This window comes from Scylla paramamosain, chromosome 9, assembly GCF_035594125.1.
Source record: "Scylla paramamosain isolate STU-SP2022 chromosome 9, ASM3559412v1, whole genome shotgun sequence".
NCBI lineage: Eukaryota > Metazoa > Arthropoda > Malacostraca > Decapoda > Portunidae > Scylla > Scylla paramamosain.
The window spans coordinates 23,712,839-23,735,000 of NC_087159.1; the positions used below are offsets into that span (position 1 = coordinate 23,712,839).

At 41.1% G+C, this 22,162-nt stretch overlaps 1 protein-coding gene across 14 annotated transcripts in view; it reads right to left on the minus strand.

Moving 5' to 3' along the window:
- Positions 1-22,162, minus strand: part of LOC135103725 (stress-activated protein kinase JNK-like) — a 310,917-nt gene that overhangs the window by 197,529 nt on the left and 91,226 nt on the right. The window lies entirely within an intron of this gene.

Below are 22,162 nucleotides of genomic sequence, written 5' to 3' on the forward strand. Positions count from 1 at the left end.
TTATTGGAGATGTTTTTGGCTGGATGCCAGAAGTAACAAAGGAAATTAGATCTTGAAGGATTTTGACACTTTCTATTAATGAATGAGTTTTTGGCTAGTTGGAGAGCAGACTTGGCATGGTTCCAGGCAGAAATATAAAGTGCATGAGATTCTGGTGATGGGAGGTGCTTGGGCTCAAGTACCTTTTGTGGGCCACCTTTCTATCATGTATAGCACAAGGACAGGCTGTGTTAAAACAAGGTTTGGAAGGTTTAAGGTGAGAAAAAGAGTGAGGAATGTACGCCTCCATGCCAGACACTATCACACCAGTTATGCGCTCGGCACACAGAGATGGGTCTCTGACATAGAAGCAGAAGCCATTCCAAGGAAAATCAGCAAAATATCTCCTCAGGTTTCCCCAACTAGCAGAGGCGAAACGCCAGAGGCACCTCTGCTTAGGGGGATCCTGAGGAGGGATTGGAGCAATAGGACAAGATATAGATATGAAATTGTGATCTGAGGAGTCCAACAGAGAAGAGAGGGTAACAGCAAACGCAGAAGGATTAGAGGTTAGGATAAGGTCAAGAATGTTGGGAGTATCCAAGACAGTCAGGAATACAAGTAGTGTGTTGCACCAATTGCTCTAGGTTGTGGAGGACAGCAAAGTTGAAGGCTAGTTCACCACGATGATCAGTGAATGGAGAGGAAAGCCAAAGCTGGTGGTGAACATTGAAGTCTCCAAGAATAGAGATCTCCACAAAAGGCAAGAGAGTCAGAATGTGCTCCACTTTGGAAGTTAAGTAGTCAAAGAATTTCTTACAGTCAGAGGAATTAGGTGAGAGGTTTACAGCATAGATAAATTCAGTTTGAGTGTGACTCTGTAATTGTAGCAAGATGATGGAAAACTTGGAAGATTCAAGAGCATGGGCACGAGAGTAGGTTGAGTTGTTGCGCACATAAACGGAACATCCAGCTTTGGAGTGAAAATGAGGATAGAGAAAGTAGGAGGGAACAGAAAAGGGGCTATTCTCAGCTGCCTCAGACAGATGTGCTTCATTGAGAAAAAGATGAGGTTTAGTAGGGGAAAATTAGATCTAAGACTGCAAATATTGCAGAAGTTAATGAAAAGTTGGGGGAACATCAAGACACTTAGGGTCGATACCAGAAGAGCAGTCTTATCTAGGGACATTTGTGGTATCCTCCCCAGATGGGGACTCCAAGGCTGGTGTACGTGTATTTAGGTACTTGTAGTTTTGTGTGAAGGAAGAGAGTTGTCTTTAGCAGGCAGGCTTTGACTGCCCCCTTGTGTTGTGAGATACAAAGGGAAACATTCAGTGAGGTCACAGCTGGGTTTAATAAGTTCACAGCACCCCCTGATCCAATCCTTTAGACCTCACTGCACAATGTCACTTAAAAATAAGATCATATTTTCAAAGCTTGATCTGCAGCATGCATATTTATAAATTCCTGTAGCCAAAGACAATATATCCAAAACTGCAGTGTGTACATCTTTAGGATTGTTTTTTTTTTGTATAAGACATTTGGTCTAAAAAATGCACGTTCAACATTTTAACAATATATTGACACCATATTGGCAAATGTAAAGAAAACCTTCATATACTTGGATGATATTTTGCTTTTTTTTTTTTTATGTAGGAGGGACACTGGCCAAGGACAACAAAAATCCAATAAAAAAAAATGCCCAATGAAATGCCAATCCCATAAAAACATCAAAGCAGTAGTCAAAAATTGATGGATAAGTGTCTTGAAACCTCCCTCTTGAAGGAATTCAAGTCATAGGAAGATGGAAACACAGAAGCAGGCAGAGAGTTCCAGAGTTTACCAGAGAAAGGGATGAATGACTGAGAATACTGGTTAACTCTTGCATTAGAGAGGTGGACAGAATAGGGGTGAGAGAAAGAAGAAAGTCTTGTGCAGCAAGGCCACAGGAGGAGAGGAGGCATGCAGTTAGCATGATCAGAAGAGCAGTTAGCATGAAAATAGCGGTAGAAGACAGCTAGAGATGCAACATTGCAGTGCTGAGAGAGAGGCTGAAGACAGTCAGTTAGAGGAGAGGAGTTGATAGGATGAAAAGCTTTTGATTCCACCCTGTCTAGAAGAGCAGTATGAGTGGAACCCCCCCCAGACATGTGAAGCATACTCCATGCATGGACGGATAAGGCCCTCATACAGAGTTAGCAGCTGGGGGGGTGAGAAAAACTGGCGGACACATCTCAGAAAACCTAATTTCATAGAAGCTGTTTTAGCTAGAGATGAGATGTGAAGTTTCCAGTTCAGATTATAAGTAAAGGACAGACTGAGGATGTTCAGTGTAGAAGAGGTGGACAGTTGAATGTCACTGAAGAAGAGGGGATAGTTGTCTGGAAGGTTGTGTCAAGTTGATAGATGGAGGAATTGAGTTTTTGAGGCATTGAACAATACCAAGTTTGCTCTGCTCCAATCAGAAATTTTAAAAAGATCAGAAGTCAAGGCTTCCCTGCGTGAAATGTTTACCTCCTGAAGGGTTGGACGTCTATGAAAAGACGTGGAAAAGTGCAGGGTTGTATCATCAGCATATGAGTGGATAGGACAAGAAGTTTGGTTTAGAAGATCATTAATGAATAATAAGAGAGTGGGTGACAGGACAGAACCCTGAGGAACACCACTGTTAATAGACTTAGGAGAACAGTGACTGTCTACCACAGCAGCAATAGAACGGTCAGAAAGGAAACTTGAGATGAAGTTACAGAGAGAAGGATAGAAACCGTAGGAGGGTAGTTTGGAAATCAAAGCTTTGTGCCAGACTCTATCAAAAGCTTTTTATATGTCCAAGGCAACAGCAAAAGTTTCACCAAAATCTCTAAAAGAGGATGACCAAGACTCAGTAAGGAAAGCCAAAAGATCACCAGTAGAGCAGCCTTGATGGAACCCATCCTAGCGATCAGATAGAAGGTTGTGAAGTGATAGATGTTTAAGAATCTTCCTGTTGAGAATAGATAGGCAGGAAATTAAAGCAATACGACAGTAGTTTGAGGGATTAGAACGGTCACCCTTTTTAAGAACATGATGAATGTAGGCAAACTTCCAGCAAGAAGGAAAGGTAGATGTTGACAGACAGAGCTGAAAGAGTTTGACTAGGCAAGGTGCAAGCACGGAGGCACAGTTTCGGAGAACAATAGGAGGGACCCCATCAGGTCCATAAGCCTTTCGAGAGTTTAGGCCAGCAAGGGCATGGAAAACATCACTGCAAAGAATTCTAATAGGTAGCATGAAGTAGTCAGTGGGTGGAGGAGAGGGAGGAACAAGCCCAGAATCATCCAAGGTAGCGTTTTTAGCAAAGGTTTGAGCGAAGAGTTCAGCTTTAGAAATAGATGTGATAGCAGTGGTACCATCTGGTTGAAATAAAGGAGGTAAAGAAGAAGAAGCAAAGTTATAGGAGATATTTTTGGCTAGATGCCAGAAGTCACAAGGGGAGTTAGATCTTGAAAGGTTTTGACACTTTCTGTTAATGAAGGAGTTTTTTGGCTAGTTGGAGAACAGACTTGGCATGGTTCCAGGCAGAAATATAAAGTGCATGAGATTCTGGCAATGGAAGGCTTAAGTACCTTTTGTGGGCCACCTCTCTATCATGTATAGCATGAGAACAAGCTGTGTTAAACCAAGGTTTGGAAGGTTTAGATCGAGAAAATGGGTGAGGAATGTACGCCTCCAAGCCAGACACTATCACCTCTGTTATGCGCTCAGCACACAAAGATGGGTCTCTGACATGGAAGCAGTATTCATTCCAAGGAAAATCAGCAAAATACCTGCTCAGATCCCCCCCAACTAGCAGAGGCAAAACCCCAGAGGCACCTTCGCTTAGAGGGATCCTGAGGAGGGATTGGAGCGATAGGACAAGATACAGGTATGAGATTGTGATCAGAGGAGCCCAACGGAGAAGAAAGGGTGACAAGAATGTTGGGCGTATCTCCAAGATGGTCAGGAATACGAGTAGGGTGTTGCACCAATTGCTCTAGGTCATGGAAGATAGCAAAGTTGAAGGCTAGTTCACCAGGATGGTCAGTGAAGGGAGAGGAAAGCCAAAGTTGGTGGTGAACATTTAATTCTCCAAGAAAGCAGATCTCTGCAAAAGGGAAGAGGGCCAGAATGTGCTCCACTTTGGAAGTTAAGTAGTCAAAGAATTTCTTAAATCAGAGGAGTTGAGAGGTATACAGCAAAGACAAATTTAGTTTGAGAGTGACTCTGTAGTTGTAGCCAGATGGTGGAAAACTCGGAAGATTCAAGAGCATGGGCACAAGAGCAGGTTAAGTCAATGCGCACATAAATGCAACATCCAGCTTTGGAGAAAGTAGGAGGGAACAGAAAAGGGGCTACTGTCAGTTGCCTAAGACACCAGAGTTTCAGTGAGGAAAGGAAGATGAGGTTTAGAAGCAGAGAGGTGGTGTTCTACAGATTGAAAATTAGATCTTAGACCATGAATGTTGCAGAAGTTCATGAAGAAAAAGTAGAGGAGGGTGTCAAGACATTTAAGGTTGTCGACAGAAAGGCAATCCGAACTGGGGAGATTTATGGTCCCCTCCCCAGATGGGGACTCCGAGGCTGGTGTAGGAGTCACCATGATAATTTTGAAATTTTTGAGTGAAGGGTGTGTGTGTGATTAGGTGCTTGTAGTTTTGTGTGGAGGAAGAAAGTTGTCTTTAGGAGGCGGGCTGTGACTGCCCCTTTGTGTTGTGAGACACAAAGGGAAATGTTCAGTGAGTTCACAGCACCCCCTGAACAGTGCTTTAGACCTCACTGGGAGTAATTATTGTGTCGGCAGGTGTCTACTGCCTCCTCCTCCAAGTGAGACTCTTGAGGAGCATGTGACTGATGTTAAGACTGTGCTTTCTATTTGAGCAAAATATTACATGAGATTATCCCTAAGTGTAAATTCTTAAAATCAGAAATTGCCTCACAAGGGATTAGACTACCTCGTGATCAAGTTATGGCCATTTCAGATTTTCCCTTGCCTCAGATTTCAACAGGATTATGCCAGTTCATGCGAATGTTAAATCTTTTTTGGCCAATGATACTAGACTTTGCTATGGTAGCCTATCCTCTCACTGAGCTTCTCAGACATATTCCATATTCAAAGAGTCCCACATGGACTAATGTAGCTAAGATTGTTTCAAAAATTTAAAACACATCTTAATTGACTGTCTTACTCTAGGTTACCCTTCACATACATCAACAGAGTACCAACTTGTGACTGAGAGCTCAAACCTAGCCATTGGTGCTATTCTCTATCAGATCACAGAGGGCAAGCCAACACTGCTAGGGTTCAGGAAAGTGTAGCATTCACCTGTCATTGTTTTATCCTTAGGAAGGAAATATAACCCTCTACCACCCCCCCACATCACCATTAAGTGCACTCCACACCATTACGCTAGGAGGGTGTTTTACGGTTTTACTTATGTACTGAACCAAGTAGCAATTAGAGTTCTTTGGATGCTTCACTTTACTTGGTGGTGTTCTGATGGATCTCAAGCTGCTTTCATCACTAAAAAGCACTTCTTCCATTGTTCTGGAGTTCAGTCCTTGTATTTGTATGCAAATGTAAATTTCTTCTTTTTCAACTGCTTTGTAAGAAGAGCTTTGTTGGCTGGCATGAATGTTGATAGGCCAACCTTCTGTACCCATACCTGGATAGTTCATTCTGAGACATCTATCACATATGGATGCAACTTCTTCAGTGCACAAGCTGTAATCTTTGGATCCTTAATACCATTATAATTAATGTGGGTATCAGTCACCTTGGATGTCTTTCTTGGCCTCTCAGACATTGGTTTTCTTAGAAGAATAGTGTCTGGAGGGAGGGTACGAGTAGCTGAAACCAGACAGCAAATGGTGCTTTCCTGTTGCATCTTGCATCATGAAATTTCTTTTATTGTCACATTTTCAGTCTTCCAAGCCAAAATTTTGGTCTTTTCTTCATTGCTTAGTTTGGCTGGAGCCAATACTGTAGCAAATACTGTAGCAGAAAAATGGGAAGGCTGGGAAGGGAAAGAGGGGGAAAAGGCCATAGTGGAATGGAAATAAGTGTCACCCTCTCTTCATGGCAGCTCATTGAGCACTAAGGTGGGAATTTTCAGTCCCTAGACATACCTTTCCCACACTTGTGGCAGCAATATGAGATGTATAAAAAAGGCATGACTTGGCTCCACTATACGATAACCTAGGACACCAAAATTCAGATATTTCGGGGAGTAGTACCCAATACCATCCATGGACACTATTTTCTCTATTTCCAGTTTCTGCTTAAAGATTTCTTTTCACTGTTCCTTACTTTTCAGGTACAATGAATACAAAATTTTTCATACTCCTCTCAAATCTAACTTTTCTTGCAATCTGCTCTTATTGCTTTTCCATCTCCATTGCAATGTTGCATATTTTGCTATCTTCTATTCTTTCATGCAAAACTATTCTTCTAATCTTGTTAACTGCATACCTCCCTCATCTCACAGCCTTGCCACACAAGATTTTCTACTTTTCTTACCCATTTTCTGTCCACTTCCCTAATGCAAGAGTTAACCATATTCCCAATCTTTCATTCTTTTTAGTGGTAAACTTTGGAACTCAGCCTGCTTTTGTATTTTCCCTTACCTATGACTTAACACTTTCATGAGAGAGATTTCATGACACTTCTCAACTTAGTTAACCCTTTTTTTGCTATACAATATTGGGGCTGGTGCCTTCAGTGGGCCTTTCTTTATACAATTTTTTTTGCCCTATGCAGGACCCTATCTTATATCACGTAAAAAAAATATATGCCTTTCCTTTTCTTTCCCACACTTCCTATTGACATTTAACTGTGAAGACTTGCTGACACCATCAACCTTCGGGTAGGAATAACCATCCAACAAGTTTTGTCGAAGGTTCCACTATTTTGCATCTTTTGCATAAATCACGGACTTGGACTATGACGAAATGAAGCAATCATTAGTAGATGGAAACTAGGGATACAGCCTCACATCTGACATCCATCACAATGGAACCCTCTTCACCATGGGTCACTTTCCTCCAACACCCTTGGCCAAACTTCTTGCATCACTTTTCCTTGGCTCCTCAGCCCAAATCATTGCAGTTACCGTATTTGCCAGCCCATTAGGCACACCTTTTTTCTTGAAAAGTATCTAATAATTACCCTGTGTCTAATACAGCTGTAGTACAGATGTCTATGCCTATAGGTGTGAAGTTGAAGCAGTAGTACATTACCCACAAATACTGTTACTAATAATAAAATTCTCTCTCTCTCTCTCTCTCTCTCTCTCTCTCCTTCCTTGCCCTCCTCTCCCTTGTCCCTTATCTCTGACAGATAAGGAGGAGGAGAGGTGACAGGGAGGGAGGTTTGAAACAAGACAAAAGAGGAAGGGAGAGAAAAGGAAAAAGAGAGAGGAATGGACATAACCAAGAAAGGAGAATACATAGAGCAAGGAAGTGGATGAAGGGTGAAGGAAAAGGATGAGAGGATGGGGAGAAAGTAGAAAGAATAAATATAAACAGCAGGGGTGAGGAGTGAGTGAAATAAGTATTCTCTTTTCCTGTCCCCTATTCCTTTTCATTTTTCCGCAATTCATTTCCTTCACCTTTATGCTCCTTCCATCCATTTTCATTCTCAGTCTCATTCAACTTTGCAATCCTCAGGATAGTTCTCTCTCTCTCTCTCTCTCTCTCTCTCTCTCTCTCTCTCTCTCTCTCTCTCACACACACACACACACACACACACACATATATATATATATATATATATATATATATATATATATATATATATATATATATATATATATATATATATATATATGCGTTTATGTGCGCAATGACTTAACCTGCTCTCGTGCCCACGCTCTTGAATCTTCCGAGTTTTCCACCATCTGGCTACGACTACAGAGTCATTCTCATACTAAATTTATCTGTGCTGTATACCTCTCTCCTAACTCCTCTGACTATAAGAAATTCTTTGACTACTTAACTTCCAAAGTGGAGCACATTCTGACCCTCTTCCCTTTTGCAGAGATCTCCATTCTTGGAGACTTCAATGTTCACCACCAGCTTTGGCTTTCCTCTCCCTTCACTGACCATCCTGGTGAACTAGCCTACAACTTTGCTATCCTCCATGACCTAGAGCAATTGGTGCAACACCCTACTCGTATTCCTGACCGTCTTGGAGATACGCCCAACATTCTTGACCTTTTCCTGACCTCTAATCCTTCTGCTTATGCTGTCACCCTTTCTTCTCCGTTGGGCTCCTCCGATCACAATCTCATATCTTTATCTTGTCCTATCACTCCAATCCCTCCTCAGGATCCCCCTAAGCGAAGGTGCCTCTGGCGTTTTGCCTCTGCTAGTTGGGGGGACCTGAGGAGGTATTTTGCTGATTTTCCTTGGAATGACTACTGCTTCCGTGTCAGAGACCCGTCTTTGTGTGCTGAGCACATAACAGAGGTGATAGTGTCTGGCATGGAGGCGTACATTCCTCACTCTTTTTCTCGTCCTAAACCTTCTAAACCTTGGTTTAACACAGCTTGTTCTCGTGCTATACATGATAGAGAGGTGGCCCACAAAAGGTACTTAAGCCTTCCTTCACCAGAATCTCATGCACTTTATATTTCTGCCCGGAACCATGCCAAGTCTGTTCTCCAACTAGCCAAAAACTCCTTCATTAACAGAAAATGTCAAAACCTTTCAAGATCTAACTCCCCTCGTGATTTCTGGCATCTAGCCAAAAATATCTCCAATAACTTTGCTTCTTCTTCTTTCCCTCCTCTACTTCAACCAGATGGCACCACTGCTATCACATCTATTTCTAAAGCTGAACTCTTTGCTCAAACCTTTGCTAAAAACTCTACCTTGGACGATTCTGGGCTTGTTCCTCCCTCTCCTCCACCCTCTGACTACTTCATGCCTCGTATTAAAATTCTTCGTAATGATGTTTTCCATGCCCTCGCTGGCCTAAACCCTCAGAAGGCTTATGGACCTGATGGGGTCCCTCCTATTGTTCTCCGAAACTGTGCCTCCGTGCTTGCACCTTGCCTAGTCAAACTCTTTCAGCTCTGTCTGTCAACATCTACCTTTCCTTCTTGCTGGAAGTTTGCCTACATTCAACCTGTTCCTAAAAAGGGTGACCGCTCTAATCCCTCAAACTACCGTCCTATTGCTTTAATTTCCTGCTTATCTAAAGTTTTTGAATCTATCCTCAACAGGAAGATTCTTAAACATCTATCACTTCACAACCTTCTATCTGATCGCCAGTATGGGTTCCGTCAAGGCCGCTCTACTGGTGATCTTCTGGCTTTCCTTACTGAGTCTTGGTCATCCTCTTTTAGAGACTTTGGTGAAACTTTTGCTGTTGCCTTGGACATATCAAAAGCCTTTGATAGAGTCTGGCACAAAGCTTTGATTTCCAAACTACCCTCCTACGGTTTCTATCCTTCTCTCTGTAACTTCATCTCAAGTTTCCTTTCTGACCGTTCTATTGCTGCTGTGGTAGACGGTCACTGTTCTTCTCCTAAATCTATTAACAGTGGTGTTCCTCAGGGTTCTGTCCTGTCACCCACTCTCTTCTTATTATTCATTAATGATCTTCTAAACCAAACTTCTTGTCCTATCCACTCCTATGCTGATGATACCACCCTGCACTTTTCCACGTCTTTTCATAGACGTCCAACCCTTCAGGAGGTAAACATATCACGCAGGGAAGCCACAGAACGCCTGACTTCTGATCTTTCTAAAATTTCTGATTGGGGCAGAGCAAACTTGGTATTGTTCAATGCTTCAAAAACTCAATTCCTCCATCTATCAACTCGACACAATCTTCCAGACAACTACTCCCTCTTCTTCAATGACACTCAACTATCCCCCTCTTCTACACTGAACATCCTTGGTCTGTCCTTTACTTATAATCTGAACTGGAAACTTCACATCTCATCTCTAGCTAAAACAGCTTCTATGAAGTTAGGTGTTCTGAGACGTCTCCGCCAGTTTTTCTCACCCCCCCAGCTGCTAACTCTGTACAAGGGCCTTATCCGTCCATGTATGGAGTATGCTTCACATGTCTGGGGGGGTTCCACTCATACTGCTGTTCTAGACAGGGTGGAATCAAAAGCTTTTCGTCTCATCAACTCCTCTCCTCTAACTGACTGTCTTCAGCCTCTCTCTCACCGCCGCAATGTTGCATCTCTAGCTGTCTTCTACCGCTATTTTCATGCTAACTGCTCTTCTGATCTTGCTAACTGCATGCCTCCCCTCCTTCCGCGGCCTCGCTGCACAAGACTTTCATCTTTCTCTCACTCCTATTCTGTCCACCTCTCTAACGCAAGAGTTAACCAGTATTCTCAATCATTCATCCCTTTCTCTGGTAAACTCTGGAATTCCTTGCCTGCTTCTGTATTTCCACCTTCCTATGACTTGAATTCCTTCAAGAGGGAGGTTTCAAGACACTTATCCACCAATTTTTGACTACTGCTTTGACCCTTTTAGGGACTGGCATTTCAGTGGGCATTTTTTTTTATTAGATTTTTGTTGCCCTTGGCCAGTATCCTTCCTACATAAAAAAAAAAAAAAAAAAAAAAATATATATATATATATATATATATATATATATATATATATATATATATAAAGAGAGAGAGAGAGAGAGAGAGAGAGAGAGAGAGAGAGAGAGAGAGAGAGAGAGAGAGAGAGAGAGAGAGAGAGAGAGAGAGAGAGAGAGAGAGAGAGAGAGAGAGAGAGAGAGAGAGAGAGAGAGAGAGAGAGAGAGAGAGATTGGAAGGATGGAGGAAGGGAGGAGAGGGAGAGGAGGTCAGGAAAGAGGGAGGAGGGATTAACATGTGCAGGGAGTGTTTTCTTTGATTTACATCAGGTAGACAACAACATAAGAAGCCCTTTGCTGGAGCCAAGGATGGAAGACCTGTGTGAGAAAATTTCCTGTGGAAAGTAGGACAACTAAGATAGTGATGAATGCATGCCATGTGTGTGAAGAGGTGACCAACAGGTCAAGAAGTGTAGCATGTGGGAGATGCATGAGATGGTACCATGTGAGCTGTGTGGGTATGAAAGATGTAAACATGAAGCTGCTGAGCCACAAGAATATGTTCCTGTGTGATCAATGCCTAGAATAGACACAAGATGCATGGATGAAGAAGGATGGTGAGCATAAGGAGAGCAGTGGCAAGAGCTGCAAAACAGAAAATGAGGAGGAAGAGTGACGCTGAGATCCAGACCAGCCAGGAAAACACCGCCAAGGACCAAGAACTGACTAGACTAAATGAGGAGAGGTGTGAAAGAATGAAGATGGTGAGAAAGTCCCAAAAACAGATTATTGGGGACAATATAGTGCACCACACTCCTCGCCGTGTCAGGTGCTTCCTGCCTGGGAGTCGATGCACCAGTATGCCTGGTGCCAGCATTAAGGAGGTAAAGGAAAAGGTCAAGCAAGAGACCAAGAAAATGGAAGATTATCCAGGGGGGTGGAAACCAGCTACAGGAAAATGGAGTGGATGCCACTGTGAAACTGATGGATGTTGTGATGTCTGCAGAGAAGATGAATGTAGCAGTGGTAGGAATCCTGTGATGACCATGAGAAAGTATGGAGTATGAGAGACTGAGAAGAGCAAAAAATAAGAGGCTTTTGTGAAGAAATAATGAAGATAAAGATGAGGTGGATTGCCGAAAAGAGCAGGAACATAAGCTTCCTAGACCTGGACCAGACCTTGGGTGAGGACCTGTTCTATGCCAGAGATGGAGTTCACCTTAATATAGATGGCAACGCGAGGATGGGAGCGAGACTGCAAGAGTGGGTGAAGGAGAGGATAGTGTGCTGTATGAACCTGGTGTGAAGAAGAAGAATGACTGAGGATGCAAGAAAAGGGATGAGATTAGATGTGTGAATGTGAGAGGATGTGTGTAAAGAACTAAATGAGTGGCATTTTGATGTAGTTGGAATGATTGAAATACATTCGAAGGATGACATGAAACTGGAGGGCAGTGAGTATGTGATGATTAGAAAAGGAAAATTCAAGATAGAGTAGGAAGAGAAGTAGCCTTTTTGTATAGGAAGGACAGGAACTTTAGAATAGGAAAGTTAAATGTAGGAAACTGCCATGAGTGAGGATATTCTAATGGTAAAGGTGAGCTTGGGAAATGTGAAAGATTGGTGGTGACTGTGGTGTAAATGACAGTTCAGGATGAGAGAGCAGCAAGATGCTAGGAAGGAGAGAAAGAGACTAAACAGGGTGTGCAGGTAGTTGAGAAAGAGGAGGCATGAGAGTGAGAAGGCTGAAAAAGAGTACCAGAATGCATGGAAAGTGTATATGAGTACGCAGCGAGTGACAAAGCAGAATATAATGAATGCTATAGTTAGGTGTAAGAGAAATGTGATTCAGTCCTTAAGAAAGAAAGTAAGTTAGGTGTGAAAGAAGTGTGATTCAGTCCTTAAGAGAGAAAGTGTTCAAGGTGGCTGAGCATAGTGAAGATTGTTGAGGGGTGAGGGGATGCCTGACAGTGATAATGTGGAGAGCCTGAAGGTGAATGGGGCAGTGGTGACAGATAAGGAAGAAATAAGAAGGGCAATAAAAGAATTTTGGGAAGAGATTGGAGGTGTAGGTGAGGTGCTTGATGTGAGAGAAGGATGTGTGACACTGGAGAGGAAAGATGCAGAGGAGTTGAATGAAAGAATCAGCAGGGAGGTGAAGAAATGTGTGAAAAAGCAGAAGAATGGGAAGGCAGCAAGGCCAGGCGAGATACCTTATGAGATGTACAAAATCAGAGGGGAAGTTGTGATTGATAGGATGACTGAGCTATTTAACCAAGTCTGGGAGGAGGAGAGAGTACTGAGAATGTGGAATGAATGTAGGGTAACTCTGCTGCATAAGGGAGGATACAAGAGTGAGTTGAAAAATTAAGGGCTGATTGCATTAGTGAATATGTTAGGGAAAGTCTTTATGCAGTGTTGAATGAGACATTGTGTAAATGGACTGAGAAAGCTGGAGTGTTAGGTGAGGAACAGAATGGGTTTTGGGTGGAAAGGATAACAGAGGATAATATGTTTGCAGTGAATAAAATGATTGAGAGAAAGAAGAATGATAGTAAACTTGTACTTAGGTTTTCTAGACATAGTGAAAGCTTATGATAAAGTGAATAGAGAAATGCTACCTAGAGTCTTAGAAAAGATTGGGTTGAGTACAAAGATAGTTATCACAGTGCAAAGCATGTACATGGACACAAGAGCTAGATACAGACTAGGAGATACAGAAACAGACTGGGTGAAGGCAAGGATGCATTTTATCACCAACCCTTTTTAGCTTATGTACAGAGGAGTCAGCAGCTAGAATGAGAAGAATGAATGCAAGAGTGAGAATGGGAAATGATGTTGTGTGTGCATTTTTATGCAGATGATGTAGTGGTCATAAGTGAATAGGCAGATGAGCTTCAAAGTTTGTTTGATGTTGTAGATGGGTACGGAAGGGACTTTGGTGTGATTTATCAGTGAATAAAGCAAGGTAATGATTGTGAATAGGTCAGAGGATGAAAAAAATTCATTGTGGAGACTGGGAGGGAATGAGTTGTAAAAAACAAATGAATACAAGTATCTGGAGATGTGGATGAGTCCAAATGGCTGTGTGAAGGCAAAGAATGAAAAGATATGCATGGTGAACCAGTGAGTGGATCAACTAGGAAGTGCAGCAAGGATAAGAGTGAGTAAGTATGATGTGCTGTGAGGAGTTTCGGAGAGCATGGCTGTTCTGAGCATTAAGTATGGTATGGATGTGATTGCATGGAATGAGAATGAATTAGAAAAGTTAGAAGTAGGACAGAGTAGAGTAGCAAGAATGGCACTGAATGCACCAAGGTATGCAGTGATAGAGGCTCTGAGTACATTTAGAGAGAGGCATATAAAGGCAACCCTGAGATACAAGGCTAGATTACTCCCAGTGAGGTCTAAAGCACTGTTTACGGGGTGCTGTTAACTTATCATTAAACCCAGCTGTGACCTCACTGAACGTTTCCCTTTGTGTCTCACAACACAAGGGGGCAGTCACAGCTTGCCCTCTAAAGACAACTCTCTTCCTCCACACAAAACTACAAGCACCTAATAACACACACACACTTCACTCAAAAATTTTAAAATGATCATGGCGACTCCTACACCAGCCTCGGAGTCTCCATCTGGGGAGGGGACCATAAATGTCCCCAGGTTGGACTCCCTTTCTGTCGACGACCCTAAGTGTCTTGAAACCCCCCTCAACTTTTTCTTCATTAACTTCTGCAACATTCGTGGTCTAAGATCTAATTTTCAATCTGTAGAACACCACCTCTCCTCTTCTAAACCTCATCTTCTTTTCCTCATTGAAACTCAGGTGTCTGAGGCAACTGACAGTAGCCCCTTTTCTGTTCCCTCCTACTTTCTCTATCCTCATTTTCGACCCAAAGCTGGATGCTGCGTGTATGTGCGCAATGACTTAACCTGCTCTCGTGCCCACGCTCTTGAATCTTCCGAGTTTTCCACCATCTGGCTACGACTACAGAGTCACTCTCATACTAAATTTATCTGTGCTGTATACCTCTCACCTATCTCCTCTGACTATAAGAAATTCTTTGACTACTTAACTTCCAAAGTGGAGCACATTCTGACCCTCTTCCCTTTTGCAGAGATCTCCATTCTTGGAGACTTCAATGTTCACCACCAGCTTTGGCTTTCCTCTCCCTTCACTGACCATCCTGGTGAACTAGCCTACAACTTTGCTATCCTCCATGACCTAGAGCAATTGGTGCAACACCCTACTCGTATTCCTGACCGTCTTGGAGATACGCCCAACATTCTTGACCTTTTCCTGACCTCTAATCCTTCTGCTTATGCTGTCACCCTTTCTTCTCCGTTGGGCTCCTCCGATCACAATCTCATATCTTTATCTTGTCCTACCACTCCAATCCCTCCTCAGGATCCCCCTAAGCGAAGGTGCCTCTGGCGTTTTGCCTCTGCTAGTTGGGGGGACCTGAGGAGGTATTTTGCTGATTTTCCTTGGAATGACTACTGCTTCCGTGTCAGAGACCCGTCTTTGTGTGCTGAGCGCATAACAGAGGTGATAGTGTCTGGCATGGAGGCATACATTCCTCACTCTTTTTCTCGTCCTAAACCTTCTAAACCTTGGTTTAACACAGCTTGTTCTCGTGCTATACATGATAGAGAGGTGGCCCACAAAAGGTACTTAAGCCTTCCATCACCAGAATCTCATGCACTTTATATTTCTGCCCGGAACCATGCCATGTCTGTTCTCCAACTAGCCAAAAACTCCTTCATTAACAGAAAATGTCAAAACCTTTCAAGATCTAACTCCCCTCGTGATTTCTGGCATCTAGCCAAAAAACATCTCCAATAACTTTGCTTCTTCTTTCCCTCCTCTATTTCAACCAGATGGCACCACTGCTATCACATCTATTTCTAAAGATGAACTCTTTGCTCAAACCTTTGCTAAAAACTCTACCTTGGACGATTCTGGGCTTGTTACTCCCTCTCCTCCACCCTCTGACTACTTCATGCCACGTATTAAAATTCTTCGCAATGATGTTTTCCATGCCCTCGCTGGCCTAAACCCTCAGAAGACTTATGGACCTGATGGGGTCCCTCCTATTGTTCTCCGAAACTGTGCCTCCGTGCTTGCACCTTGCCTAGTCAAACTCTTTCAGCTCTGTCTGTCAACATCTACCTTTCCTTCTTGCTGGAAGTTTGCCTACATTCAACCTGTTCCTAAAAAGGGTGACCGTTCTAATCCCTCAAACTACCGTCCTATTGCTTTAATTTCTGCCTATCTAAGGTTTTTTAATCTATCCTCAACAGGAAGATTCTTAAACATCTATCACTTCACAACCTTCTATCTGATCGCCAGTATGGGTTCCGTCAAGGCCGCTCTACTGGTGATCTTCTGGCTTTCCTTACTGAGTCTTGGTCATCCTCTTTTAGAGATTTTGGTGAAACTTTTGCTGTTGCCTTGGACATATCAAAAGCTTTTGATAGAGTCTGGCACAAAGCTTTCATTTCCAAACTACCCTCCTACAGTTTCTATCCTTCTCTCTGTAACTTCATCTCAAGTTTCCTTTCTGACCGTTCTATTGCTGCTGTGGTAGACGGTCACTGTTCTTGTCCTAAATCTATTAACAGTGGTGTTCCTCAGGGTTCTGTTCTGTTACCCACTCTCTTCTTATTATTCATTAATGATCTTCTAAACCAAACTTCTTGTCCTATCCACTCCTACGCTGATGATACCACCCTGCACTTTTCCATGTCTTTTCATAGACGTCCAACCCTTCAGGAGGTAAACATATCACGCAGGGAAGCCACAGAACGCCTGACTTCTGATCTTTCTAAAATTTCTGATTGGGGCAGAGCAAACTTGGTATTGTTCAATGCCTCAAAAACTCAATTCCTCCATCTATCAACTCGACACAACCTTCCAGACAACTATCCCCTCTTCTTCAATGACACTCAACTGTCCCCCTCTTCTACAATAAACATCCTCGGTCTGTCCTTTACTTATAATCTGAACTGGAAACTTCACATCTCATCTCTAGCTAAAACAGCATCTATGAAGTTAGGTGTTCTGAGATGTCTCTGCCAGTTTTTCTCACCCCCCCAGCTGCTAACTCTGTACAAGGGCCTTATCCGTCCATGTATGGAGTATGCTTCACATGTCTGGAGGGGTTCCACTCATACTGCTCTTCTAGACAGGGTGGAATCAAAAGCTTTTCGTCTCATCAACTCCTCTCCTCTAACTGACTGTCTTAAGCCTCTCTCACCGCCGCAATGTTGCATATCTAGCTGTCTTCTAACGCTATTTTCATGCTAACTGCTCTTCTGATCTTGCTAACTGCATGCCTCCCCTCCTTCCGTGGCCTCGCTGCACAAGACTTTCTTCTTTCTCTCACCCCTATTCTGTCCACCTCTCTAATGCAAGAGTTAACCAGTATTCTCAATCATTCATCCCTTTCTCTGGTAAACTCTGGAACTCCTTGCTTGCTTCTGTATTTCCACCTTCCTATGACTTGAATTCCTTCAAGAGGGAGGTTTCAAGACACTTATTCATCAATTTTTGACCACTGCTTTGACCCTTTTATGGGACTGGCATTTCAGTGGGCATTTTTTTTATTAGATTTTTGTTGCCCTTGGCCAGTGTCCTTCCTACATAAAAAAAAAAAAAAAAAAAAAAATCCAATAAAAAAAGAAAAAAAATGCCCACTGAAATACCAGTCCCATTAAAGGGTCAAAGCAGCAGTCAAAAATTGATGGACAAGTGTCTTGAAACCTCCCTCTTGAAGGAATTCAAGTCATAGTAAGGTGGAAATACAGAAGCAGGCAGGGAGTTCCAAAGTTTACCAGAGAAAGGGATGAATGATTGAGAACACTGGTTAACTCTTGGAAATACAGAAGCAGGCAGGGAGTTCCAGAGTTTACCAGAGAAAGGGATGAATGATTGAGAATACTGGTTAACTCTTGCATTAGAGAGGTGGACAGAATAGGGGTGAGAGAGAGAAGAAAGTCTTGTGCAGCAAGGTCATGGGAGGAGGGGAGGCATGCAGTTAGCAAGATCAGAAGAGCAGTTAGCATGAATATAGTAGTAGAAGACAGTTAGAGATGCAACACTGCGGCGGTGAGAGGGAGGCTGAAGACCATCAGTTAGAGAAGAGGGGTTGATGACACGAAAAGCTTTTGATTCCACCCTGTCTAGAAGAGCAGGATGAGTGGAACCCCCCCAGAATTGCTCATATCTTATTGTTCTCATTATTATTGTGTTCAAATGCGAGGATGCATTTTTCATGGGGGAAGGCAATGCATCAGTTATATCATCACCATTATTATTATTATTATTATTATTATTATTATTATTATTATATAATAATAATAATAATAATAATAATAATAATAATAATAATAATAATAATAACAATAATAATAATATTATTATTATTATTATTATTATTATCATTGTATATATATTTCAGTGTTCACTGTGTTTCCACATGGTGAGTCTGTCCTATTTTTAACCTTTCTCTTTCTCTCCCTCTAAAGGGAATATCACACCTTCCTGACATTCCTCCTAGAAAAACACCTACATTGCCTTCCTTGTCTTCCTCCCAGGTCACTGGCCAGAATATCAAGATCTGTCATTGGTTCCTTTACCCCATTTTCAGGCATCTGTTTGATCATCCCTTCATCTCAGATTCTCAATCCTGATCCACTTTCTTCTCCACATATAGAACCTGTATGCATTGCTAGTCAGTTCATAGTCAGTCATCACACAGGCAGTTCATGGAGAGAGAGATCAGAGAGAGTTCAGATCTGAGAGTCAAGTATCATCACATCCATCTTAATCTGTGTCTTGATATCATGCATGTACATCTCTGTTCATCATTAAATCAAGAAAGTACATCTGTCTGTTGTGTTATCTTCACGCGCACAATCAACCCTAATCTAAACCAGTACCCACGTACCTCTACACTACCAATATTCATCGGAGAATCAACAAGCCACTATCATCTATCCTTCCATTGTCATCTCCAGCAACATCCAGTAAGTCAATCAACCAGTGAAATCCATCAGGACTAGTGGTGACAGGCACTACAGAGGTGACAAAAAATCCAAAACAGTGGTGGCCAAAATTCAGAACATAATGACAGCAAAAGATCTCAAGAAACTCTACCCCAAGCTCCTTAAAGATGTCACCATTTGCACCTTCCAACAGCACCTCAAGTATCATCTTGGCATAATGAGTCATGTAACAGCACAAAAATCTCTATTGACAGGCACTATGTGGCATAAGCAGCTTACTTTTGCTAAAGAGCACAAGAATTGGTCAATGGCATACTGGCAGAAGATTCTTTGGTCCAACAAGAGCAGTTTTTCAAAACATGACATCCCATAGACTGTGTGTAAGGCACCCCATCAGATGTAATCATTATGACCCTAGCCACACCATTAAAACAGTGAGGCACAGTGCTTCCGTAATTATTTGGGGTGGTTTCAGTGGGAATGTGGGAAGAGATGGACTCTACTTCTTGTCTAAGAATATAACCATGAATAGGGATTGCTACATCCAAGTTCTAAGACACACACACACACACACACACACATATCTACCTATATATATATATATATATATATATATATATATATATATATATATATATATATATATACACACACACACACACACATATCTACCTATATATATATATATATATATATATATATATATATATATATATATATATATATATATATATATATATATATATATATATATATATATATATATATATATATATATATATATGCCAGAGTTTTTAGTTTCCATGGCCTTTCTTAATTACCATATTTTTCAGTGTAGAAGACATTTTTTTACCTGGAAAAGACCCTCAAAAATAACCTTGCATCTTCTTCAGTGATTGTCGACTCATACAAGTCTACAGTTTTTTTTTCTTTTTTATTCTTTTAATGGAAACAGAAACTCTTTTAGATAAAAAAAGTTGAGTATTATATTTACCTGAACTTACTGTTATGGTTAACTAGCAGCAACAACACATTAGCTTTCCAAAGCAACAAAAGGCTGCTAGACCAGATGCACACACACTGTTTACTTCACCTCACTCGCCAAATGGTTTACCCGAACTATTAACATTTCCAATTCTTTACATACCATAAATATTTATAGTAAGTGAAGTGAATTTAATGAAAATATAGGCTGATGAACATAACTGAATGAAGATAACGAATAGTGAGTGTTTTCCTGTGTGACAATGATTGTATATCGGGCCATAGTTTTGTCATCTTTTTTTTTTTTCTAGAAACCTCCTTACATAAACATGGTGTGTCTTTGATGATGCAGCGTCTTCTACACTGCAAAATACAGTAGCAGCAGCTTCTTGGCATATCACACATAAGGAAGGCCAAGGTCTTTCTGGAGACAATGCTGGAATGTCCTTTCTGAAACACTGCTAAGGAGCTCAGATTGTTCTGCTTTTAATTCTCAAGCTGTTTTGTGAGAATACTTCATCATCTCAAGTTTTAGCGATCTATCAGTCTCTTCTCTGGTTTTTACTCTGTCTGCTGGAGCTGTTTTTTTCTTGAGAATGACTGATTGAGATTTTAAAAATCTGCACTTCTGACCCAGACTAAGACTGCTTTCTTAGAAGCTCCCAGTATTCTTGCTATTGCTTTTCCCCTCTTTATACATTGTGACTATCTGTGTCTTTTTTGGTTATAGTAAGATGTCAGCTGCAAATTGCTCTCAGGAAAAAGAAATATGGAGAAAAATATGCACAGATAGAGTGTGGGATTATGCCAGCTATGTGCACAATATTTTCTCCTTTCTCTATTACAGCCTAATGGTTAATGGTATGTTGCTATATATATATATATATATATATATATATATATATATATATATATATATATATATATATATATATATATATATATATATATATATATATATATATATATATATATACACATTCTATATGCATTTGAGTAAGGCTTTTCCATACAGAATCTTACATTGTAGAGAAAAGTGTAGGCTTACAGTACTGGCAGCATTCCTTCATTCTTTATTGTTTGGAAAAAGAAGGAAAACTTTTGTGCATTCTGCTTTGGTTTGGCATGGATTGTACTAATTTTTCGTATTTATTCAGCTTTAGCATCTGTAATGGTTAACAAAGTTGGTATTTGGATCTCCATTTACCAATAGGAGCTCTCCACAGCAAGGCAGGCTGTGTTAATGTTAATGTGTACAGGAGCTTAGGTCCTCCCCCCTCCCCCTGTAAAGCCAGCAGGTAAGTTGCTTCCTCTGTTTTCAATAGGGCCCCCCTTTAAAGCCAGCAGTCACTTCCTCCCTTTTTAATATATGTTTTTTTTTTTTATTCTACTTTAATGTTTTCTTCTTTTTACTTGTTTTTAGTTGAAAGTCTGAAGACTGTTTTTTTCCAAAACATAATCAAGAATAAAGGAATGCTGCCAGTACTGTGCGTCTACACTTTCCTCTGTGACATATTCTGCACATATATGATACTCATAGCGAAAAAAGCATGGCCCTCTTGAGAGTAAACCGTTTTAGTCAAAACTATCAGCCCCTGCCATGACGTCACTACATCCCTCAGCTTTGCACCACTGACTCATAGCCTCCCCTCAACGTGCCTTGGGGCTCACTGGAGAGCAGTATCCTGCAGTGACATTTTTCCACATCCTGCTGTCTAGTGGTCTTGACATCAGACTACACTGCATGCTTTAAGACAGTAGCAGCCCTCTTATTTGTCTTCCAGGGATACCCACATCATTTTTTAGATTCAAGTGTATCATGATTCCCTTCTTCTCTGAACTGCCATAACCAACACTTGACTTGTCCTGGATACTGCCAACTGTTCAATTATTTCTCAAACTGAATGACCTGCTTCCTTGAGGTTCATGATCTATGCAATGGTCTCAGATGAAATACTTTTTCATTTTAGCCATATTGGCAAACAGAGTGAATTATCACAATAATAAATCAGGATGCAGAAAAGTCACTGCAGGTTACTGCTCTCCAACAAGCCCTGAGGCAAATGGAGGGGAGGATACAAGTCAGCAGCGTATATTTGAGGGATGTAGTGATGTCATGACAGGGGGTGATACTTTCAGTTAAAATTATAAATTCTCAAGAGGGCCATACTTTTTTTTCACAAGTATTGGACCTGATTTAAGCATAAACTACTTATCCTTTATTCCTAAATTATTCAAAATTGATACCATCCAAACTTTACTATATAGATGCTATACTATTTCATCAAATTGGTATGTATTCCATAATGAAATTCTTTTCTTTTGACTAATTTCTTTCTTAACAATGGTTTTCCTCATTTTTTCTTTTATCTGCACCTCTAAATTCAACATCCAACACACTTCCACATCAGGTAGCATCTTCTCTCTTTCCTATTTAATTTCCATATAAGTACTTTTCAAATATTTTCTTTTCCTTTTCTTTATCTTTTTATCTATTTACATTTTTATATACATTTTTTTTTTTTTTTTTACCTTGTACTATATCTTTGTCTCTTGTTATATCTAGCTTGAAAATGCTGTTAGTCATACAGCAAAACTTTGAAATAATAAGCCTCACTC